The 26,442-nt window shown below is 37.8% G+C and overlaps 1 long non-coding RNA gene and 1 pseudogene across 3 annotated transcripts; one reads left to right on the forward strand and one right to left on the reverse strand.

Moving 5' to 3' along the window:
• LOC143438585 (rRNA 2'-O-methyltransferase fibrillarin pseudogene) lies at positions 1 to 1,008 on the forward strand (annotated as a pseudogene).
• Positions 304 to 26,327, reverse strand: LOC143438586 (uncharacterized). 3 transcript variants are annotated; one of them, XR_013107322.1, is made up of 6 exons: positions 25,918 to 26,327; positions 17,035 to 17,138; positions 14,893 to 15,069; positions 13,167 to 13,378; positions 10,524 to 10,593; positions 304 to 371 (listed from the first exon to the last, which is right to left on the reverse strand). It is a non-coding gene; the product is annotated as an uncharacterized LOC143438586 (long non-coding RNA). The 3 variants fall into 3 exon arrangements; XR_013107323.1 differs by lacking the exon at positions 25,918 to 26,327 and adding an exon at positions 21,812 to 24,222; XR_013107321.1 differs by lacking the exon at positions 25,918 to 26,327 and having other exon boundaries at positions 17,035 to 24,222.
• Positions 26,328 to 26,442: the final 115 nt, after the last annotated feature.

The raw sequence follows: 26,442 nt of genomic DNA on the forward strand, positions 1-26,442 counted from the left end.
ATGGAGTCGGGATACAGCAGGTTGCCTGAGTTGCACCACCAGAATGCAGTGATGAAGCCAGATTTCAGCCCCATGGCAGAGGCGGCTTTGCTAACAGAGGAGGTAGAGGAGGCTTCGGCGATAGAAGTTGAGGTCAAGGTGGAGGAGGTGGTAGCTACAGGGGATGAGGAGGTGGAGGTGGCTGAGGTGGAGGTGGCTGAGGTGGAGGCTTCCAGTCTTCGGGCAACCAGGGTCCAGGTGGTGGCCAGGGAGGCAAGAGAGGAAACCAGTCAGGAAAGAATGTGATGGTGGAGCCGCATCGACATGAAGGTGTCTTTATCTGTCTGGAAAGGAGGATGCCATTGTCAAAAAGAATCTGGTCCCTGGAGAATCTGTGTACAGAGAAAAGAAAGTCTCTATTTCAGAAGGAGATGACAAAATTGAGTATCGAGCCTGGAACCCCTTTTGCTCCAAGCTGGCAGCAGCAATCTTGGGCAATGTAGACCAGATTCACATCAAATAGGGGGCCAAGGTGCTCTACCTTGGGGCAGGTTCTGGCACCACCATCTCCCACATCTTATATTGTCGGCCCGGATGGTCTGGTCTACTCAGTTGAGTTCTCCCACTGCTCTGGAGGTTACCTCATCAACTTAGCCAAGAAGAGGACCAACATTATTCCTATAATTGAAGATGCTCAGTGCCCATAAAAATACCGCATGCTGATTGCAATGGTGGATGTCATCTTTGCTGATGTGGCCCAGCCAGACAAAACCCAGATTGTGGCCCTGAATGCCCACACCTTCCTGCGGAATGGAGAACCCTTTGTGATTTCCATTAAGGCCACATTGACTCCACAGCCTCAGCAGAAGCTGTGTTTGCATCTGAAGTGAAGAAGATGCAGCAAGAGAACATGAAGCCCCAGAAGCAGTTGACACGGGAGCCTTATGAACTAGACCACACTGTGGTTGAAGGTGTGTACAGGCCACCTCCCAAGGCGAAGAATTGAAACTCAGACCTGTCTGGATTGAAGAAATGTGTGTTGCTACTGTTGGATGTGTGGCTTTTGATTTTTTGAGGGGGAGTTATTTTGTTTTTCTATTAAAAGACTCATCTGGAGAGAGAGAGAGAGAGAGAGAGAGAGAGAGAGAGAGAGAGAGATTAAGCTTTGAACTAAACGGAGAAACCAAGAGATATGTGTACTATTTTAGAGGAGAAAAACTCAATCAGCTTAACTGACCATGCTAGCATACACTAGAACTGTGTGTGTACTTTAGTAGATTGCAGATTTAGTCAAAGTATGTTTTGTTTTTTAATAATATATATATGTGTGTGTGTGTATATATGTGTATACATATTATATATATATGATAAATATATAATACATACACACATATATATACATATATGTATATATTTTTTTCTAGGTTTACGAACTTTATTTTTATTCTCAAATATAACACAGCTATCCTATTGAATACTGATGTTATGGTTTACTAAAGGGCTCAAAAATTGCCCTTGATCCACAATATAAAGACCCTTTCCTGGAGACATATTTTCCTTACCAACACTAAAGCACATCTCTATTTTTAATGTTACTTTTTACACTGGGCCATTACACTCTTTTCCATTAAGTTAAACAAGGAGAGAAGGCAAGCCCTACTATTTTGCTACAGCTCCACCAACAGGCAGGCCTTCCAACAAATCTCAACTCTTTGTTAGCACTGTTAAAAGTCTCTGTATTGCTGATGTAACTGATTTTTTTCTCTCCTGTGATAATAAAATGTGGGCTTCTTCTCTCTAGATTTCAGCATTCCAGAAAACTTCTCCTGACTACTGTTCAAATCACTCTACTCTAAGCCTTCAGATATGTAGATGAATTATAACTCAAATGGGATTTCTGATGTTCTATTTTCTCTAAGTTATGATTGTTTCTATCTTTTCAGTAGCATCTCAAGGAATCTTATTTTTATCTTTCAAGTGAAAACTAAAAATTAAATTTAATATAACTATATTTTATAAGACTAAAGTTTCCTTTATTGTATATTCCTATAAGCAAAACAAAAACAACCATTATGTTTCATCTCCAGCCCCATATTAACTGGTTAAAGGAATTCAGATGGAAAATAAAGTATGCACATAATATATACAAAAGGACCCTATGTGGCCTCTTAATATTAGCAACAATAATAACATATATAAAGCCACTATAGGGCATCACGTACATGTTCTTACCATGTATCCCATGACCATGTCCCTGTGGCTTGTTAGAAAAAAAAATCCTGGTGACTTCACACAAAGTGACATTTAAATCTTCACTTTCATTCAGTATTCATTGAGCACCTATCAGATGTAAGGGCTTCTGAATTTGGAATATGTTAATAAAAAGCAAATATGACTTTTTTATTCTATTAATATGGTGTCTATGGTAGCTACATTCATATGATTTTATTAAACTTATTTTTTAAAATGTTTGATTATATAAAACATGATCTATAATTATTTGCCTAAAATCAAGTAAAACTTGATTAAGTTTTATACTTTGTGGTCTACTGGTCAAACATCATGTATACTTCACCATAACTCAAATAAAACATTTATGTGTACATACATGTATGCTTGCCTAATATTTCAACTTCTTAAAACATGAGCTGCCCTTAATTTTTTATCTCAAGTATCTTTTTAGTGAAGAGAAAACAATGGATAACTCTTCAATGAAAAAACAGTTTTACTTTCTTCAAACTGATCAGTTGTTCTTTTCCAGCACCCTGCTGGTATAAGAAGTGCCTGCCTCTTGGGCACTTTGGTTTACTTAACACATTGGTACACTAATGTTTTCTTTCAAGTCCTAGTTTTTTGTTTTTTTTTTTTAATTTCCACTCATTCTTAGGGAGCCAGTGAGCCCACTCATGTTGTCCTGAGACTGCTGCTTGTTGAAAGTAACTCCCTTACAGCTATACCTATTGAACCACATGTTGTTTGTTATGAGCCTACAGCCCTACTACAACAAAAACTATTAAACTGATTTACTCCAACAGAATAAACACTTTCTCGTGACAGAAATAGAAACATTTGTTACAGGATCAACATCACTTGTTTTAAAGGTGTGTTTACCTATAAAAAATGTTCTCAGATGTACTCTGGCGAACACAATGAGAACAGTCATGCTTTTATCCAATGCAATTTATTATAGTATGCATTTGTCGAATAGCAGTCTTTACAAAGGCACTCTTGGGTTCTTAAGTCATAGTGAAATGAACAAGCATTACTATTTACCTCAGAGCTCATTTTATACCCCCTTGGAGACAGTATGCACACTTTAATTCAGCCTCTAAATATATACAGACTACAATAATTACAGTATTGTTCTCATTTGTTTTCCAAAGCAGTGTCATTCCAGAGTCTAGTGACTCATGTCAAATACAAGAAGAGAAATGATGCTCTTCACTGTTACACATTAATAGTGACAAGAAGAGAGAAACACAGGCATATTGGCTACAGAGACTCATTGCCAAAACTTTACATGAAAAATTTCAAGTCACACAACCAAACTGAGTCATTAAACACATTGTAACATGGAGAACATGCTCAAGGGAAGTACCTGAACATTTTTTGACAACAAAAAGAGCTATTGTTCTTTTTTTTTCTTTAGTTAATCCCCAAAAATTAAAGGTAAGAGTTTATTGTTGAAGGTATCATGCACTTTGCACACAGAACTTGAAGAGTTTGAGCTGAATCTGACTGAAAAGCATTCTCAGAGGACTACATTTCATAGTGCCAAAAGGTGCTATGTAAGTTGACAAGGGAAGAAAGAAATAACAGCACTAACTAGCTGTGACTCCTCTAAACCCAACTACAATCATGGATTGTAGAGAACATGCTACCGGAACTTTTCTGAACAAGTATAATTCCAAACTGCAGTCTAAAATGTATCCTTATGCACAGAGTTATGTATAGCTCTCATCCCTCATCAAAAAGTTTCTGTTTGCTACAGATGGAGACTATTACACAAAGCCACAACTGGTCAATATGCAGATGAAGAGCTACAGGCAATTAGTGACTGCTAAGGGAAGGGAAATTAGTTCTCTCTATGGATGAGTTCCCTAATTGGTTATCCAATACAAGTAGTCAGGATGAAAACAATATATATTCAAAAACCACTAACATCACTCAGAGGGCTGCATTTACATGTCTACATACATATGCAAAAGTGTTAAAGACAAGAAGGCTATGATTTGAGAGAAAAGACAGGTGTGGCAGGACCTGAGGGAAGTGAGAAATGGTGTAATTATATTTTAATTAAAGTTGAGAAAACAAATTAAAGTGTTACCATTAAGTAATAAACAAAACTATGAAATTCTTTTTTTTTAAGTGATGAACTTTTTATGGTCAACCAGATCATGTCCTCACCAAGGCTGCTGAACAACTTCATAGCTCTAGCTTTCCTCTCAGAACTCAAACCTCATGTTAGCATCCTGATGATAGGCTTGAGAGTAACTGAACCTCTTTTCTTCCTCGTGTTGTTATGGTTAAAATTCAGCTAGTCTATAGATACAAACCATCAACAGGAGGAACTGCCCACCTTCCTCACACAAGCCTGCATTAAGACCTAGAAAGGCCACTCTCGCATTTTCCCTCCTTTTCTAAAGCTCCTTAGTAACAAAGAACCTTCCATATAATCAGAATGAAAAAAAAAAAAAATGTCTCCCAGGGACTCCAAAAAAAATTTGAACAACTAGTTTTATCAAGTCTTCACTACTCAGGTCTGGGCCAGGTCAGAGGACATCTCGGGTGGCAGCTCTGCACCAATATCACAAAACTAACAAAAAGTGGGCCTCCCAGGAGCTCTAACCTGGGCAGTATCTTAGGTAAGGAAACAGCAACACCCACACCCAACAATGATTAACTCGGACCCTCTAGGACCCGGGAATTCACTCCTGGTCCGAACACTGGTTCTTTTTGGTCTGAGCCCAGGCACAGAGCAGATCCCAGGCAGCAGCTCTGCCCCCAATCTCACAAAACCTAGAGGAAGTGGACCTCCCAGGAGCTCTAACCTGGGCAGTTTCTTAGGTAAGAAGACAGCAACACCTTCCCCAAACAAGGAATAACTGGGACACACTAGGACCCAGGAATTCACTTCTGGCTTGGAGCACTGGTTCTTTCCTGTCTGCACCTGAGCACTGAGCAGATTTTGGGCCCCAGCTCTAACCCCAGTAATAACACCCACCCCACACAGTTTTGATACAACCAAGATAATAGGAAGGGAAAGCTCCAGTCAGAGACAGGGCAGGTAGCACCAAGGAGATCCAGACAGTGAAAGGCAAGCACAAGAACATAAGCATCAGCAACCCAGGGTACTTGGCATCATTAGAACCTAGTTCTCCCACACTAGAATGTCCTGAATTCTCCATATCACTAGAAAAGCAAGTTTCAGATTTAAAATTACTTCTAATGATGTTGATAAAGGACTTTAAGAAGGATATAAATAACACTCTCAAAAAATTTGAGGAGAACAGGTAAACAGGTAGAAGGCCTTAAAGAGGAAACACAAAAATCCCTTAAAGAATTACAAGAGAACACAATCAAACAGGTGAAGGAATTGCACAAAACCATCCAGGATATAAAAATGAAAGTAGAAACAATAAAGAAATCACAAAGGGAGATTACCCTGGAGATAGAAAACTTAAGAAAGAAATCAGGAGTCATAGACTCAAGCATCACCAACAGAATACAAGAGATAGAAGAGAGAATCTCAGGTACAGAAGATACCATAGAAAATATTAACATAATTGTCAAAGAAAAAGTAAAATGCAAAAAGTTCTTAAAACAAAACATCCAGGAAGTCCAGAACACAATGAGAAGACCAAACCTAAGGATAACAGGTATAGATGAGAGTGAAGATTCATAACTTAAAGGGCCAATAAATATGTTCAACAAAATTATAGAAGAAAACTTTGCTAAGGTAAAGAACGAGATGCCCATAAACATATAAGAAGCCTATAGAATGGCAAATAGAATAGACCAGAAAAGAAATACCACCCGTCACATAATAATGAAAACACCAATGCACAAAACAAAGAAAGAATATTAAAGGCAATAAGGGAAAAATGTCAAGTAACATATAAAGGCAGACCTATCAGAATTACCCCAAATTGCTTACCAGACAGTATAAAAGCAAGAAGATGCTGGACACATATCATACAAACCCTAAGAGAACACAAATGCCAGCCCAGGCTACTATACCCAGCAAAACTCTCAATTACCATAGATGGAGAAACCAAGATATTCCATGACAAAACCAAATTTACACAATATCTTTCCACAAACCCAGCAAGCACTACAAAGGATTATAGCAGGAAAGCTTCAATACAAGGAAAGAAATTATACCCTACAAAGAGCAAGAAAGTATCCTCTTCCAACAAATCCAAAAGAAGATAGCCACACAAAGATATTTCCACCTTTAATAACAAAAATAACAGGAAGCAACAATCACTGTTCTTTAATATATCTTAACATCAATGGACTCAATTCCCCAATTAAAACACATAGGCTTATGTACTGGATATGTAAACAGGACCTAGCATTTTGCTGCATACAGGAAACCTACCTCAGTGACAAAGACAGACTCTACCTTAGAGTAAAAGGCTGGAAAACAATTTTTCAAGCAAATGGTCCTAAGAAACAAGCTGGAGTAGTCACTCTAAAATCTCCAGCCCGAAAACACAAAGGGAGTGACTCATGGCTCCACCTGTATAGGTAGTTTAGGGTGCCATTGCCTGGCATTAGTGGAAGTGGATGGCCTTGGTGCCTGAAAGTTTGGATTCCTTAGTGTTGCAGAATTCAAGAGCAGAGAGGCAGGAATGGGAGGATGGTGGCAGCACACCCTCATAGTAATAGGAGGAGGGGGAAGCAGGTTAGGGGTTTGGGAGGGAATGGGAGAGGAGATAACATTGAAAGGTAAATAAATAAAATATCAAATTTTTAAAAAATCAGATAATGGTTCTGACAATTGTAGTTGAGGAGTCAAGACTTTTTGTCAACAATTTATTACAGGGGTTTCATATAATTCTCAAGGACAAGGTATTGTGCAAGAGGCCCATAAAACTTTAAAAAGATTGGTGTGTCATACTGTTGTTGAGACAAAGAATGATGCCAGCCTTGAGCTTGGTGAGTGCCCTGAAAAGGGTGACTGGGGAGCTGTATTGGACATATGTTCCTGACCCACTTTTGCTTGAGTATATCCCAGATGGGACAAGCTGCCTTGCCTCAAGTTTTTAGACCTTGTGGGATAGAGAATCAAAAAGAGAAACTATGTCTGTAGCTCGCTATGATGTTAGGATATCAAGAAATAAAGTTGGGATAGGATCTGGATTTTAAAAATGGGTTAGTGCATGTTTTAAGGCTGTTTTAATTATCAAGCTAAAATTGCTTTTGTCTCTTCTACAACATTTATTGTAAGTTGCATTGACTGTATAATTTCTAATTATGTTAATGTGTTGAAACCTGGCTTGTCTGTTATGGTAGTCTATCAACCAGCTTTTATCTCACTGCCCTGAGAATTAGAAAATCTTGATTCTCTGAAAAAAGCTTGAAAGTGCTGAAAGAAGTGAGTTAGGCTTTAAGCAGAAGCAAAAGGGTAGCAGGCTTGATTATTGCTGGTATAACAGCTTTAATTTCATTAATTGCTAGCACCACTGCTTCTGCAAAAGCATTGACACAAGGAGTTAAGACAACTATTTTTGTTAACCATCTAGCAAAAAATGTCACTAATGTATTAAGTATACAAAAGGATTTATATAGGCGTCTGGAACAACGAAGGATGCTCTATAACCAATTCAAATTATCTGAAGGATGTTTAGGGTTCAAGAGTTAGGAGCCATCCCAAGTATCATGACAAATATTATTGGAGCACTGTTACTATTGAAATTCACAATGATTGTCATTATAATTAGAAAAAAGTTTCAAGGCACTTGTAGGATATTTGGCATAATGCTAACATCTATCTGGGTGTGTTAACTTTGCATAAAGAGATTATGATTTTGAAGAACACTGCTCTGTTGACCTTTGATGCTGCAGATAATCCCAATAAAATTATCCATGGCCTGAGCTCAGTATTTCCATTTTGGACAAACCTCATGAATGGCATATATAGCTTGATCAGGCTAGCCCTTCTTGTCCTGGGAATACTTTTATTTCTGCCCACCATGTTAAAGCTTATCTTTAATAATATCGACATGTTGACAGCCAAAGTACATGGCTTAAACCTGAAAATGGACCCCCAGACAAAGTTATTAAATTAACAGGCTGTCAAGCCAAGGATGGGTAAGATTCTGCACAGAGCCTTACCAACCTAAGAAAGAAGTGCATTGCCTTTGATAGTGCATATTCCATGACAGGTAAGGAAGACATTCTTGTCAGAATGACCTAAGACAGGCTCAGTCTTGTTAACAAAATAAAAAAGGGGGAAACGTGGAGAGCCTTTGGGGATGCTTGGCCAGAAGCTGATATGGGCCAAGGACAAGGAAAGGGGCTGCTTGATAGGAATATGACATTGGCCAAAAACAAGAAAGTAGGCTTCAAGCAGGAATCTGACATTAGACTAGAAAAAAGAAGTAATTTCAGGTAGGACTCTAAATAGTAGGCTACGAAAACGAAGTAATCTCAGGCAGGAATCTAAGTATTAGGCCAGAACAAAGAAGTAATTTCTGACAGTATTCTAAATTTTAGACTAGAACAAGGAAGTAGGCTTCAGACATGAAAATGACCTTGGGCTAGTATGGGAAAGTAGGCTCAGATACTTTGGTCATCCTGATAAGCCTTTAGAAACAGTGATCACGGGAGTGTTCACATAACTTTTTTTAATGCCTTCGTTTTTCTTTGACTATTCGTGTTTATTGTATTACTTGTTCCTCAACTATTTGCATCTATTGTATTGCTAGACACTCAATGGAGAACTGACCTTAATACATGCATGTAATACAAATGTTATAAAAGCATAAAGGAAGAGGAGGTATAGGATAGGGGGTTCTAGGAAGGGAAAATGGGGAAAAGGGAGGACATGTGTACTGTAAATAAATAAAATATCCAATTTAAAAAGGCTCCACTACTCTCCAGTTTACCCCATTAAATAACTGGCCCTATTAAGTCCCACTACTCACCAGCTTTATCACTGAGTCCCCACCAATCATCCCTTTTACCATTGAACAACTGGCCTTACTAAGTGTACACTACTCATCACTGAACAAAGAGGCACATTTTAAAAGGCATATTAATGTTTCTATTGCCCACCACTATACCACAGAGTTTTGCTCTTTGCTCATAACTTTGCACACTTCTCCAAAATTTCCCTAGGTCTTTGATCTTCATCTCTATGGGGAGCTAAACATATGGGCTTTTCTTTTACATAAAGCAAACCTAATTTTTTTTTGTCTTATTAATCTACTTTTCTTGAAGATATCAGCTATGACATTTTAATAGGTAAGAAAAGACATTATAAGCAAACTCATTAAATTTCTGATAGAAATTTTCCTGTGGTCAATTATTATAACTAAACTTAAAAAAAAAAAAAAACATGTAGATCATTAATGTGTCAGTTTGGGGTGCAAATCTTGGGTGGTGATTGTTGCCACTACAAACAATGATGATAATGACAATGGTCATTGTGAGTACTTAATTGATGTGTTATAATGTGAGCGTGAGGTGATGCTTATCTTTGCAGATAAAAAAAGCTTACTGTGTTTTTGCCAGATATACTCTGTGATCCTTTTTTGCTTTGCTTACCAATCTGGTAACAGTTTCACAGAACTCACCACTGGCTAGAAGTGGTGGGACTTTCCTGTTTATGGAGTATTCAGAAGCCACTGGCTTCCAGGACAGGCACTTTACATTTTCAAATCTTTTAGTAATAATGATCCAATGCAATATTTTTTTACTAGAATATATATAAAATTCTTAAAAAATAAACAGCAAGAAACCAGAGATGTTTGGTCCCTGAGATCAAACCAGAGAGTTTTCGGTGTAGGTGGGCAAAGGAAATTGAGTTGTGATTGACAGCATATAAACATCTCTAAAACTCATCTTAAACCAAAAAATATTCAATGTTTATAAAATGCACATAGGAACAAGATTTCCTCTCTAACCCTCAAGGATCAATTTATATGACTTGGAGTCCATGTTGAACTGGTACACCAGGTTTATGTTGGACCATAACCCTGTTATCAATAGTGAAACCTTCTATGCTGGAAGATGGGTAGCTATGGAGTGGATGAGTCCCTTTTTGTCACCAAGATTCTATGGCTGCCCTGTCCTGAAGTCATAGCCCATGGCCCAGGCAAGGGAACAGGAGCTGAATTCCAGCACCAAAAACATTTAAATGGTCACTCACAGCCAATGCCTTGTCTCCACCTTACCCAACATGGCTCACTCCTATTTACACAAGCTGCATTCTAGAAACTTTAGTACACTGAACTAAATACAGCATTGGAATAACATCCAAATGTCTGTGGACCTACTATGTCTGGTTTGCCCTTTTACATAGTTCCTCTTACCAGTCTCTTTTCTGTTGAGCTCCTGCTCCACAAATTGTTGCCTTGGCAGTTTTCAGGGTAATGACCCAATCTATAAGAAGCAACATATGAAATCAATGTTTGGCATGCCCATCTTCAAAAGGCCTGGCAAATCTCTGCCTCATAGTCTGTATTCTTTATTTTTTCCCAATCGTCTACATATCAAATTCTGAATAGCCACCTCAAGTGTGTACTATAGATTTCACTGACATTTTCCCCTTCAGTTCTTTGTCCAGAAGCAAACTGTTCAGATGCCGCTGCTACTTTTAAATTATGAAATGAGTTCATAAAAGAGTATTTGGTTTGAGGTTCTGATGCCTGATTATATTCCTCAACTCCAACATGTGCAGAAAACCTATCCTAAAATGTCAATTAAAGAAGGAGAAAGAAATGATTCTGTGGCTGCTGGAAAATGTAATATAGAATCTAAAATGAGTATGAGGCAGTTAAATAGAAAGTGAGTGATCATTAATCACTATCCATGTCTTTCTTTATGTTTGCCATCCAGAGTAGATACAAATTGCCAATGTTGACCAATCCCTACATTGGAGCCATACTTATTTAATTCCCAGTAACTCTGCCTGGAAATTTCTAACATTCACACCACAGCATACACTACTTCAATGTGGGCACAGCTTATGTATATTACAATATGAAGAGAAACCAATTCGCAGATATAACCCCTATAAGGATGGAGATATATATATATATATATATATATATATATATATATATATATGTGTGTGTGTGTGTGTGTGTGTGTGTGTGTGTGTGTGTGTGTGTGTGTGTATGGATGAACATTTGATGACATGCAAAAATAGTTCATACCTTCATTGTTATATTACCTATTTTTATTCTAATTAGCCATGTATCTTTTGAAAGATTATGAGCAAGACACTTCATCGTTTTAACATTACTATCTTTGAAATGATAGTATAAGTGATTTTATTATGATTGGGAAGGTCAATTAAATGTGAATGTATGCACAAAATGTTTGAACTGCTAGTATTAGATATATACATTTCTGTGTGTACCTAAGACAGAAACCTGGAGGACCAGGTAAGTTCTTAGTCTTTCTTCTCACTATCTGCTTAAGCTCAGATATGGTCCCCCATTTAGCCAAGTGTCAAATTTAGAAGAAGGAAGTAGAATTTCAAAATTGATGGCTCTTCGTGATTGTCAACAATATCTGGAATCAATTAAAACCCCCCAAATGTAGGACACACCTATGAGGGATTTTTGCTTCATTTGAAGTGGGAAGATCTACTTCTAATTTCTGAGGTAGAAAGACACACTGTTAACCTTGATCTTTTGAGCTGAGAAAACCTACCTCTAATCTGGACCATGCCTTCTGCTGGAAGCCTATATAAGGACATGGAAGAAGGAAGCATTTGCTCTTTGCCTGCTTGCTTTCACCTTGCTAGAAAGTCCATTTCTTCACTGGTATTAGAGCCTACTTCTTGAGGATGCTAGTATATGCTGAAGACCAGGTAAGACATCCAGCCTTAAGCATTGAAGAACTACTAGATTCTTGGTCTTTTCATTCATAGCAACAATTGTTGGATTAGCTGAACTGCAGTCCATAAGCCATTGTAATAAATTACATAGATAGACAGATAGATAGATAGATAGATAGATAGATAGATAGATAGATGGATGGGAGAAAGAGATTCATTCTGTAAGTTATGTTATATGCTTCAACTAAGCTGTTTCAAATTTAAAAGAGAGAAACAGCATTAATATGGAAGTTAAATTTTTGCTAGGAGCAGTGATTATGCTGATAATTTCATCACTTTAGAAGCAGAAACATTTAGATTTTCTTACATTTGAGACTAGCCTGGTATATGTAGCAAGTTCCAGACTAGCCAGGGCTACAAAATGAGACTCAATCTTAATTTTAAAAAGAATCACATATGCCCCTCACCCAAGGAAAATTAATCATTTATGTTACCTTCAATAGCTTTCCTAAGGCTCAAGATTGCATAAGCCTGACATCACTTAGAATTTAAAATTACATGTGGAAAGTGTGTGGATTTTCCAGTGGTGAAGATCCAGGCACTAAGAAGAGTATGGAAACAATGAGCCAGGATCTTTTAGAGGCTGAGTTTATGAAGTAGGCTTTCAGATCGGCAACAGCAGCAAGATTAGAGAGCTCGTTAGAAAGGCAAGCATTCATCCAGGTGCGGTGACTGCACATGCCTGAAGGCCTATCACTCAGGAAACTGAGGCAAAAAAACAGGGTCATGAGTTCAAGCTTAGCTTGAATGAGAACGATAAGAATGTGGAGGAGAGGAAAGATATAGGTAAGGTGGAAAGAAATGGAGACACCCCCCCCTTATCTTCCAGAGTCTTTGAACACAAACATAATTCTCAGTGCTCTGTATGTATACAATATTTCAAAGTCCCAGTGAACTGAGTCTTTGTCTAAGCACGCCAGGCTCATAGCTATCCTCTCCACTTATTGAAACAAACACCAGACAAAGAGAACATGCCACACATCATATCCAATTTCCAAAGTATTTGAGGGTAAAACTCATAATTAATGCACTCAGAAAGATCTGTTCTTATGGCTATTAGAGAGACACATCCTAAAAATTTCCTGGGATGAATAAGAGAGATGCTCACCATTGCATTACAGTAGCCATCCTTGATCCTCTGGTACATTAGTGCAGTTTTCACACCTTCAAATATGCAAATCCCAGAACTGATTCTATGCAATTTCCAGTGCGATTTTTCTGACTGGCTCCCTGCTCTGGTGCAGGTTCCATTGGGCTGCACACACAGGGCCTGACACAAGCTCATAGCGAGTATAACTACAGCACTCTTGAGGAATACACCTTTCAGAGAAATAAACAGAAAAGCAGTAAGTACAAGGCTTTCATCCTGCTAGGAGGACATTGCTCTGGGAGGGTGCAGTGACCAGGATCTTACCAGCAGCTGGAAACTGGAAATGAACAAAAGAAAGAACTACAGTAATAGTGAGTCAGAACTTGTAGGTGCATTTATATTTATGATTAGTTATTGAGAGGGTAATATCCAGGTGCAATGGACACTTTGAGAAGTAAGATACAGACACAAACAATTCCCTTATGAAAATGTAATATTATAAGCAAATAATTTCCATATTCATATGAAGCAAAATTTTAAAAATTACTTACTGGGTAACTGAATTATAGGAAGCATTACTATGGATATTAGTTAAATGAATAGATATATGAAAGAGTGAAAAAAACAGCAAATACAACTAAAGTATACTTAAATTTAAATGGTCCTATGTAATCCTAACTTTAGAAGGAATAATTAAAACCTCTTGAAATTTAATTAGGAATATACTAACACTACAACGATTTGGCTAAGATCAGCCATGTCAGTTTTCTAAAGTGTGGAATCTCAAAATCATAAGATATCAACATGGGGAACAAAACAAGGGAAAGTAATTAACACTAGTAGTCAAAAAATATGTATGTTTACTCCTCTAGAAAAATATCAAATAGATTACTATTTTGGGGACATACACACACACCCAACTGAAGCTAACACTGAAAGGAACAGGGTAGAAAAGAATTTAACATTATTCAAAGAGGCCTTGCCTCAGGTTCTGACCCGTGCTCTCTAAGCCCTTGGAGCATTATGCCTAATAGGAGTGACTGACTATGTATGGAGGCCTTGTGCCAGCCAGAAAATGGAAATGTGAATTGGGGTAGGGGTTTTTGTGTCATACCTTCCCAGTTCTGAGAGCCTGGAGACTAAGACCAGCCACACAGACTCCATCAGTTGTGGAATCTGAACACTAATGGTCAGGTGAGGGTTCCTGGTTTACACAGCCATTGATGTACCTCCTGTACCTTTGCTAGCTAGCCCTAAGAAGTCACCTCTGCCTGACTCCATAGAAGAAAGACAGAGCAAGTTCCGCATTTACTGCTTTTCCAAGGCTGTGCTCTATATTTCTCCCACCTCTCAAATTTGATCTATATCTTTTCTCAGTGATGTACTGAAACTGTGAGCATGATTGCTTCAGTGAGTATGGGAGTCCTTCTCGTGAATTACTAAGCCTGGGCACTCGAATTGCATTGATGGTAGAACTGAACAGGTGATGTATACTTAGCTTTCACAGGAGCAAAAACTGATGCATTTCCAGAAAGGGAAAAAAAAAAAAAAAAAAAAAAAAAAAAAAGTCTTATTAATGCTAAAATGTGGCCCCAGTGCTTTTAAAGTCAGTAAACAGAATGGTAATGCCATCAGTGCCACCTAGTGGAAAGAGATTTAATTACTGCAGTAAACTCTAAAACGTTCAATTAAGGCAGAGTCTGTGACTTGATCTTTACAACCTGATGATTTTCATAGAGTTTACCTTAACAAAAACCAAGAATTCTTTTGAAAGCTCCGCGTAGCCTGCAGAGGACTCATCAGCTACTTTGACGTGACAATCAACAGTCAGGATGTGCCCAGGAAGCAGCGCTGACTCAAGAAGCACACCACGATTGTGCTGATAAAGCATCAGCAGCTCAGAGCAGGCTCCTTCACCAGCCTAAAAGATAATGAGAGGACCCTGAATTTTCAGGAAAAAATGAGTTTAAAATCTCTTAGCATACATATATATGCTATATAACCCGTTGAACTATGCATATTGTTCATGCCATTGTCACTGTGACTTTTATTACCCAGCATTATTGGCAGTGACTTGTTCCAAGGACATTCTCAGAAGCAAGGACCCATGAAAGACTATTACATATAAATAACACTTGTGTTGGGATGAATTCATGAGATGCAGTGTGAATTCCATCCTTGATTATTCTTCATTTAATAATTTGAGTCCTCCTATCTTAGGACTGCTTAGATAAAACAGTCTCATTCCTATGTTTTGCTTTTAAACTATAAAACAACTTTAAGAGAAGACATTCCTATTCCTGGGCATGTTTGAGAACCTATTCTATGATTATTGTGTGCCCAATGGGGAAGCAGGACTCACTAATAGATCATGAATGTTGGAGCCTAAGACTCTAGGTCTTTCAATCCAGGCACTCAGGAGGCAGAGACAGAAGGATCTCTGAATTCGAGGCTAGCCTGATCTATAAAGCAAGTTGTAGAACTACACAGAGAAACCTTGTCTTAGGGAGAAAAGGAAAGAAAAGAAAAACATTCAAAGTTCTATGCGAACACCACAGTGGGCAGAATGACTCAAACTATAAAGTCGGAGGCTCCATGTCAGATAAGACCTGGAGAAATAGATAAACTTTGACTATAACTGACAGAATTTCCTGACTGGTCAACTCTATCCTGCTGAATAAGAATTCACAATTTAAAAAATATAATGGAATTATCTTCTCACCTTTTTAAAAAAGAATATAACAGGATTATTTTTTAATTCTTTTTTTCTTTTTCTTTTGTTCCGTGTGTGTGTGTGTGTGTGTGTGTGTGTGTGTGTGTGTGTGTGTATGTGTTCATGTGCTGGAATGAGGCATAGGGCTTTATAGCCACTACCCACTGAAGCACATACTCTGCCCTCTTCATCTCTTCATTTAACTGAGTTCATATCCACTAAATTCATATATTCCATGTATTTGCTGTGGCCTTTTTCATGTGCTATGCAATACAAAGTCCAAAGCAGAAGATAAAATGATTTTATAAAGAATGTGAGATTAATCATTCAGCCTGAGTGTAGTCCTAAAATGACATTGAAAGATGATTTAATGGTATTTTCCTTAAGCCAAATGTAGGTTTGAGTTTCTAATACTATATAACATTATGTGAGGCAGATTGCTGAGTTACTAATACTGTGTAACATTATGTGAAGCACATGTAGCTGAGGCAGATTGCCTGCTTCTGTTTACCACATCGGAACCCTCATACCTTCAACCCACTATTTCATGTCAAATAGTATACTACAAATTCTCTCAGCAGGTAGATTAACATCTTAAATACCATAATTCATATTAGTACTTAACTCACTGTTTATCAGTTATCCTATGTGATTTCATTTTTAAAAGAAACGTGATGCTTGCCATTTAAAAATATTACATACATTTAAAGACATTTTTCAAACCTAGACTAAACAACACAAAACAGAATTGAGCAAATTTGATTTTTCTCCTAACAGTATAATCCCTAAACCATTAAAAAGTCAGCAAATCTCCCGAAAGCTCCCTGAATTTTTTAATGTTATCAGTCTATTTCAGTTGCTGAAGCTTAAGGCCATTTATGCCTCAAATTTTCAAAAGTTTATGAAACAAAATAGTAATTTCAGTCTCCTGAACCCAACACAGAAATAAAAATAATAAATCAAGGGAAATGTGTAATTTGATCATCTTATGAAATTAACTTATGTAAGATATGTCATATATAGTACATAGTAAAGAGAAAATGTACTGCAGACAAGCATGGTAGAGCACACCTCTAATGCCAACAAGAGGGCAAGGCTGAAAAACTGAATGGTGAAGACCAGCTTGGGTTACAATAAGTGTGATCTACATCTGAAAACATCACTGCTACTCACCACTCCAGTGACAAAGCCATTCTCAATGGTAAGAGAGAGATGCCTCATCTCATGGCTTTGGAAAACACATATATTTCCTTTGGTGAAAATCACATCAAAGATACCTAGAAAATATTCTGAATTATTTCACAAGTAGTGCATTCTTTAAAAGCTCCTTTTCCTTCAATTACATACTGAAATCAAATAGTGTATTTTATATATTTCAATTCAAGGTTTGTAACTAGTAAAAAGGTAAAATATCTCCCATAATATATTTCAAAATTCATAATACATGGTATGTACTTTGGTTTACTGAGGTATAATGCATTTGAATAAAATAACATTTAAAATAAATGGTTTCTTAGCCAGGATTCACATCATTTCCTAATACATTTCTGAAATTTATTTATGGGATTTTATGTATATGCATATTTTATACCTCTACAGGGTATAACATATACCCTATAGAGGTATAAATAAATAACATCAAGTATATAAATTGAGACACATAATATATGCATATAGAACTATTTCATTGTAACAAAATTTGATTTTCTAAATTGAGCCTCTTTCCTATCTATTCTACCAACATACCCAACTTTGCATTAATTAAAACCTTGAAGTTGGTTAAAACCTATCAAATGAGGGAGGATTCTAGTAACTATTCAGTAATATAAATTCCTAAACTCAATTTTTGACAAGGAACCATCCAACTTATTATATATGCATATTTATATAGCATCAAGCAATACAATTTGTAACTTCTATGTTTATATTTGTACTATAATAAACTACATGGGTAAATACTTTAAGCTAAGAGCAAGGTGTGATAAGAAAAGAGCTACTGACCGCTACATTTTAAAATTTCATCATGAATTCACAATTCAATTTTATTTAAAGTCATAGTTTTAAAAGTGAGTTTCAGCCGACTACTCAAATTTGAAAGGCATTTGCTTAATTTAATGTTCAACTGATATTTTGCCTACCTAATAAAATGCATTTTAACGGTTAATAATTAAATACCTTTATAAATTAAACCATACTACTGAGTAATTACAGATAATTTGGCAGGTTATGGAAATGAGGAACTAAGAGGCAGGAATCCTGACAGGAGTCTGACATGTGGTTAAGTGGCCTGTCTTAGTTTTCTTATCAATAAATTCAGAAAACCACTTTAAGTGAACAAATTAGGTAATGATAGAAGGATGTAAGACCAAGAAGCCATTCCTACAAATGTTTTTCTCATTTAGCTTAATGAGTCCATAAATAACAAGACCTAAATCCATAAACGTATGTTATATTGTATTGTTTTTGAAACATCATATTTGATTTCATCTTTGAAAACAAGATGTTTTAAATATTTTATGTTTATGAGTATTTTGCCTTTATCTATGTAAGTGCACTGTGTACATTCTTGATGACTGCGGAGAAAAAAACAAAAGAAGACATCAGATCCCCTGGAACTAAACCAACAGAAGACTGTGAACCACCATATGGGAGCTAGGAAAGAAACTTGGGTCCTCTGCAAGAGCAGTAAATGTTCTTGAACACTGGGGGGCCAACACATCATTGAGATGTAACACACACTGTTTTTATTTTCAAGTTGACACAGCCAAGAGTCACCTGGCAGAAGGGAATGTCCAGATCAGAATGGCCACGGCAATGTCTGTAGGGAATGGTCTTTACTGATGATTGTTATGGGAGGGCCCAGCCTACTGTATGCCAGCCACTTGCAGATGACCCTGGTTTGTGTAAGAAAGCTAGCCTAGCCTAAGCATAATCCAGAGAGAGGGAGTAAGCAGCATTCCTCCATGGTTCTTGCTTCCAAGTACCTTCCATGAGTTTTTTTTTTCTTTTTTTTTCTTTAGCATGGGGCTTATCACAACTACAGAAAGCAAATTGGGACATACACTATCCAGTTCATTAATTCATTCATTTAAAACGCATGTTAACAAAGTTGTGCAACCATTTTTACAAATCAATTTTAGAACATTTTTCATCCCCAAATCACTGGCAATCATTTCTGATCTCTCACCCTCTAGTTCTTCCTATTTTTTACTCCTAACTCTGACCCTGGGCAATCATTCACCTACTCTCTCTTTGACTATATAAACAATATTTGCTTCATATTTCATTTATATCCCCTGACCAACTCTCCCTGCATGTCCAACCCTCTTTCTACCCACTCCTCTGGGAACCCCCATTCTGCCCCATCCTACAGGATCAGCATTCTGGGATACAGTAGAAATCTTTCTGCCCCAAAATGATTTCACATAATGTTAGCCAGTTCCTACTTTTAAAATTTATGGACCCTCTCTACCATTTCCCACAGGCTGTCCTAACATTCTTATCAACAAGATTTCCTTTTCTTCACACGTTTACCAACATGCTTATCTGTCCTTTCAATGCCATGCCAACCAGCATAAGTTGACATCTTATGACTTTGATTGGCATTTCTTTGATAATTAATGACTCTGAGAACTGAATTGTTGGCACATCTTCTTAAAAAAAAAAAGTCTAGTCTAACCTTCTTGTAACATTTACATGTGAGGTTATTTTCTCATTATTTAGTTGCCAGCCAGAGCTCCTTGTATATTTTGGAATCTAACTCTTTACTAGATAAATTAGTTTTCAAATACATCTGCCATTCTTCAGCTTGTTTCTTTATTGATTATTTCTTCCCCTATAGGAACTTTATAATTGGATATACTACCATTTGTCTGGGGATTTGTTGCTTTCGCTTTGGAAAGGTCACACCCAAATAAATCGCTGTCCATATAGTTTCTCAGACACATGATAGTTAATTTCATACTTTGATAATATATCTTATTGAACTATAATTTCAAATCATGATAGTCAGAAAACATTCTTGGTATGACATTTATCTTCTTAAGTTTGTCAAGATGTGTTTCATTGCCAAACCTATTACTCTGAAGAATGTGCAGCCAAGAAAAATGTGTATCTTCAACTGTAGGACAGTAGTTCTATTTGGTGTAGAATACAGTTTAAATCGGCCGGAGTTTGTTAATTTTCTGTCTGGAATACCAGAACACTGTTGAGACTGGGGTGTATTATCAATGCATTGCAGTCACCTCTTTCTTCAAAACTATCTGCTTTATATATTTGGATCCCTTGATGTAAATATATACAATCATGCCTCACTTAATGTTAGCAGTAGTTTGAAAATGTGCTATTAGGTAATGTCATCATTGTACAAAGACTATGTAATTATACAGGTAAATATAGTACATGTAACAGCTGTGGGTATGATTGGATCCATAACTGAATGGAAGTGTATAATATAAGCTATACTGATAAACTGTCAGGTGTCACTTGTGCCTGTTGAGAATGAACTCTTGGACCACAGTAGGCCCACTCATGTCAGACTCAAGCATATTTATCTCATGTGTCCTCTGAGACTTCATGTGCTGGAGTCTCAATAACCTGTCTCAGAGGAGAAGGACAGTAGCAAACAACATACAGGGATTACAGGCAGTGTGTCATTCAGGACAACTAGTAGGAAACAACAGAGGTCACTACTCTTTAGCCTACACTAAAATGCCTGCAATAAGAATAAGAAGCATGAGGGTCCCCTGTTCTGGAGGGCATCCCACAATGATCTTTGGCCCAGCCTGGTGCAGGGATCTGGACCAAGGAGGCAGAGTGCAATCAGGGAGGGGAGATGGCTTGCCTCTGCTGCTACCTCAGTTCCAGTCTCCACTGTCGACTGGTCACTCCCAGGTACTGCATCTGTCTTTCCTTGCTGAGCCTACCTGGGCTGGGCTGATAAGAAGCTGGCTAGCTGGCAAGGAGGAAGCTTGGTTCCAACCCAGGCAGGTTCCAGGACAGCAGATCTCTTCCCAAGTGTTACAGCTTTTGCGACAGAAACTCTTGAACACTGGGATGATTCTCAGATACCTTTCCTTCTGAATAGAGCCCTTATATACAGTTTTGGGGTGGGTTAGGGTCTGGCAGCAAATAATACCTATTGGCTTGGTCTGGGAAATTAGATACCTCATCTACATGTGGGAGAACCTGAGGCACTGTTCCTCATGACTGAAGGCCATAGACCTCTCTATGGGAGTGGCTGAAGAGGGGTGCAGCCAAATGAAAAGAACCAGGGCCTAAGAGCAGAACAGAATACCTGCCATCTGATAAGGGTCCAGGGTTCCAGGCCTACGCTCTACCAAGCACCCAGCTGCTTTTCCCAGCCCACCACCCCACAACTTCCCCTTTTTCTTTTATAAAGAAGAGGTGTCATCAAAATAATTGTCTCCTATGTTGGGAACAGTTTGATAATGAACCAAGACCTGGCTGATAGTTAACTTTGCAGTGCGACTTAGAAACTGAAAGAGGCAGCCTGCCAAGCAAAGCAAGGGTCCAATAGCTAGTATGAGGCCAAGGAGGGGAAGAATACAAGCCATCAAGGGGTTATAGTACCAAGGGGTAGGGGTGTTGGGAGTATAGCATGCCCGGAGGTTCTCCTGGAACTCTTTGAGCATTCTACCAGCCCAGATTCATTGACATAGAAGCAACATTTCTCTCCCAGCAAAACACAAGACTCCCCATCATGTTCAGCAGTCAACAAGTCCAGGACCCTCCAGTTTTGGAGAGCAACTCCTGCTAGAGAGGTTATCTGGCATTGAAGAGATTCAAGGCCGTCTGTAGTAGAGGCCATAGTTAAACATCTATTTTAATGTTTAACTTTGGGTGGGAGCCTTCTATGGGAGTAGTTGTCCCTTTTACTGTCAGGACTGAGAATTGCCCCATTTGAAGTTTTAAGGCTCTAGTGGCTTACCATCTTTAACATATCTAGCAGTACAGTGCCTCCTCCAGTGGAAACCTTTTCTGCAGTGTGGACAGATTGGCTTAGGGAGATAAGAATTGGTTATGGGAGAGTTTTGTGGGCTCCCCCACCCACCCCCTCATATACCCTTGAAACTTCTTTGTTAAGATGCCTCTCTTAGTGAAATGTAAAGATGTTTTTCTTTATTTAGCAGCTAATATCCTTGAATAAGGGTGTATTTATCATGTTTTTCTTTCTAGGTATAGGCTACTGCACTAAGAATGATGAGTTTTTTTATTCCATCCATTTTCCTACAAAGACAATGACGTCATTTTTGACTGCTGCGTAATACTCCATTGTGCATATGTCTCACATTTTCTGTATCCAGTTTGGTTGAGAAACCTAGAATTGTAGGTTCTGACTGTTATAATTTAAACCACCATCGAGTAAGTGTCCTTGTGGTAGGATCAATCGTCTTTTGATTGTGTGAACAAACTGATGGAGCTGGATCTTTATATAATATATCCCCAGATTTCTGAGGAAGCAACACATAATCTTTCATATCTAAAATGTCTTTGTTCCATATTTTGAAAGTACTTATCTCTAAAGTTATACTATTTGAACAGTCTTAAAACTTATTACTAAAATTTCTCTGGTCTCAAAAAAAGTCCTGTAAGACTATGATAAAAAGTATGTCAATAGTTGTAACTTTAGTAGTATGGTGGAAAATCTGCAACAAAATTTGAACCTAAAAATTATAATATTTTATAGTTAAATGTTGGAAAACTCTTCTTTTTTAGTCAATGTCCACCATTTACGAGACAGGCTTTTGAGAATCAACACTGAATGGAAACAACCTCCATTATTGGGGCTTCTCCTTTTCTGCTCTTGTCTAGAGAATTCAAAACACCCATACAGGCCTCTACATAAGAAATGTCACAGTGCCTTATTTAGAATTTAGGATTAACTTCCTTTCTCCTGATAAAATCCCATTCATCTCACTCCTGAGATTCCTGAAATGCCTTCCAATGCTAATGTTGTAATGTTGAATTTTGTTAATTCAAGCTCAAGTTAACTAAAACTTGAGCTGTGCCCAGCCAGGTGTTTCTACTCTGAGTCCCCCAATTTGTCTAACCTTTGAATCACCACAATTAAGTTGGTCTGAGTCTATGGTTCAACCATTCTCCAAATGCTCACAGGGCTTCTGAACACCTAGTTTACTTTCTCTGCTCCCATTGTCCCCAACAACCAGTATCAGTTCATAATCCCTGAGGATAGAGAGAGTAGCAGTAAAAAAAAAAACTATACAGAGACTATCTTAATTTGCTGCACCTTTATACCTGATTCATTTCTTATTTAGAACGTGGGTGTGTGCACATGTGTAGTTTTTTATTACTTACTTTATTCTTATCTCACCATATCTGTACCACAATTTCCTCTCCCTCTAATGTTCCAAGTCCCTCCTAATGTATCATCTACCCAAGATCCACTCTGCCATTTCTCTTCAAAAGAAGCAGGCCTCTTGACTTTGAAGATGACATTGACAATTAAAGGCTTTTTACCATGTTGGTTACTATAATAGGGCTTCTCAACAGAATGTGTCCTTTTATGTCTATGAAGATAGCTGGGTCATAAAAAGGTTTTACAGCACTTGTTACATTCATAGGGTAGAGACAGGTAAGAAACAAGAGCAGTGACACCTTAAAGAAAGAGAAATTTTAAAAGTATTACCAGCAATTGATTCAAAAAAGATAAATACAATTGAAAATAGGTATAGTTATACTGACTTTGACAAAGACCAGGAAATTGTAAAATTACATACACAGAGCTATAGCCAATGGCCTCTGTCTAAAATTCCTGAGCTGACTTCAGTATTTTAAAGAGGAATACATACAACTCCATGGGACAGGAAACTGGAATTCAGTATTTTACTTGGAATATTCAGTGTTCACTGACTCAAATTAAATTACCCAAATTGTATACTCACCAATTTGGTCTGTTTTCAGTCACATGTATGAATTAATACATGCTATGAATTTCTAGAATTAATCACCATGACTCAATCAGACCCTTCTTCATACTATTGACCCTGTAGCTGTCTTCCTTAAACTTTAGGTTGTAATGTAGTTTTTGCCTTCCCTATATCACCCAGCATTCTATACAATTCTAAACAGTTCCTCCAATTCTGATCTGAGGACATAACACCAACCCCCACATGCAAATCGTTTTCCTGACTCTGCAATGAACAATTCATTACATGACTGCAAATCTAGACATATCAAATGATGGGAGATTTAAACAGCAAAGATATATCCCAGATATTTCAAAAGCAAAAATATTTTCAAAATTATTTCTTGAATACATCAGTGTTATATAACAGCAGGTCATTCATCAGTAACAGGGTCCTATGTGGAAGGTCTCATAGGCTAAAAGAGATAGGAAAAGTAGAAAGTAGAAAGTTAAAAGGCTGGAGTAAGGAAGTCTTGCACAAGCTATGTCTTATGCTAAGTAAAGGGAAATTAGAGTCATTTAAACTAAGTTCAAAGGACATGGAAAGAAATGTAAGAGACCTATGAAGTCAGCAGAAACTATCATAAAACAAGAAATGTAGGAGGAGTCTAATAAAACAATGCTGCCCAAGAGGAGTACAAGAAATCTGGAATATTACTGACAAAATCTACAGTAGACTTGGGACTGGAAACCACAGTTTCCTGTGATGGGTTTAGGAGCTGCAGCAAGACCTCCCTGAATACCCTGTCTCAAGGTCATTACTAGTTTTTTTCTAGCATACTCGTGATTTAAAGTCTCCTTGTCTCTTTGCCTTATATCCTTAGAACAAGTTTCCAAGACCTACACCCCAGATTGTTCTGTGCTCTATCAAGCACGTTCCTGGATTTGAGAAGCAAGTATATCATTTTGCATACATAAGGGCATCAGTGAACGCCTTGCTTGATCAGCTGAGACCACAACAAAACCATGTTTTTCCATTTCAAACCATGACATCTTGCCCATGCTGTAGACTCGTGCTTTTATCAAGAAGAGAACTGAACTTTTATGGCAAAACAGGCATTAATGTTGATTATGGTCTTGTCATGCAGCATTCAGCAGTTGTTTAGCAGCCTATTATTTGATATTAGATGTGCACAGTGCCTAGTTAAAAATCAGGGGTGTCTCCTATTTGTGGTGTGGAGTTATATTTCTGTGCAACTTGGAGAATATATTAGTGTATCCTAGGGTTCTAATTGCTAGTAAGCCTGGTTGGAATACTGTTTATTTGTGAATGTTATAAGGCTGTCTTCAGTCAACTAAATTATACTTGGTGAGACTTATAACCTCCTGAGAACTGATACTTTCAAAAATTAATTTTATTCTTTTACATCACACCTTAATAGTGTAATGCTACACAACACATGAGATGTCATTTGCCATTAAGACCTCCAAAATTTTACCTTCCAATGTATTTTAAAAGGAAATGTGAAATGCTAAAGGCAGATCTTGTAGAAGATACTACGAAAAGTAGGCCTCTCCAACTTACCATCGTCAAAAAGATATTTCTGTATACATGCTCCTGCTCCAAGTGATTTCCCCAGATATAGACCCACAGTTAAGCCATTCAGATGTGAACACAATCCTGGGAATGGTAGATGCCACAAGGGACCTCAGTATTGGCTGCATCTAGCTGCTAGTTCTAGAAAGCCCTTGGAAGCACTCACTATTCCAGCTCTCTACAGCTCCTACTGATGGAGGGCATTGAATTTATGCTCACCTGAGCTTCCTCAACACAACACTGCAGAGGCACACAGAACAAATCATGCTGAAACAGCCAAGCCCACTAAACTATGGGGAATCTGCAGCAAACCAAGTAGAACTGTCCTCTACTTCTGAGTGGTAGGTCTGCCTGGAAACCATGAATAGCCAGTGAGTTTGAATGACATGAGCACTTCCTTCAGGAAAATGTGTTGAAGGAAGACCTATGACTGGCCTAGACTTTCAGTCAAGAACAGGAACTTTTCCAGGTCTGCAGAAATTCATTTCAGTAGGACTTGTGCCTGTCTTTCAATAGCCTACCTGTCTATCTGCCCAGCTAGACCTTGTGAGGACCCACCACAAAAGCTCACCTAGGATTAGCTGCTAGTTCCTCCCTTTTGTGAGCAGAGACCCTGTGCTCAGAAGGTCACAACTTCCAACAGTGCCTGTGCTCCCATCACAGCACTCATTAGGCAATTTCCCCTTACTCCTCCTGGAATCAGGGTCCAAAAGCTTCATAGCACAACCCAACTTGCAGTAGAGTGAAAAATCTGTCCCATTCAAAAAAGATTGTCCAGAATTTTGCCAATTAAGGAGCAGTTTCAGGAAACAAGATTTGATTTTATAACTTCATGCTGGGTTAATGTAAACAGTGGATCTTTTTCACCCGGTAGGTATTAGATAACCCTGGAGAAATGCAGTAGAGAGATGATAAACACTGTGCAGGAAGCACTATGGTTAACCAGCAAATCATCCTCAGTGGGAAGATTAAAACAAACAAACAAACAAATAAAACAAAACAACTCATCCCCACAAAGCTTTGCTAACAAAGATAAACAAAACTGATGAATGAATGAATGAATGAATGATGAATGGATGAATGAACAAAGTAAATG

This window comes from Arvicanthis niloticus, chromosome 25 (assembly GCF_011762505.2).
Source record: "Arvicanthis niloticus isolate mArvNil1 chromosome 25, mArvNil1.pat.X, whole genome shotgun sequence".
In the NCBI taxonomy this organism is placed as follows: Eukaryota; Metazoa; Chordata; class Mammalia; order Rodentia; family Muridae; genus Arvicanthis; species Arvicanthis niloticus.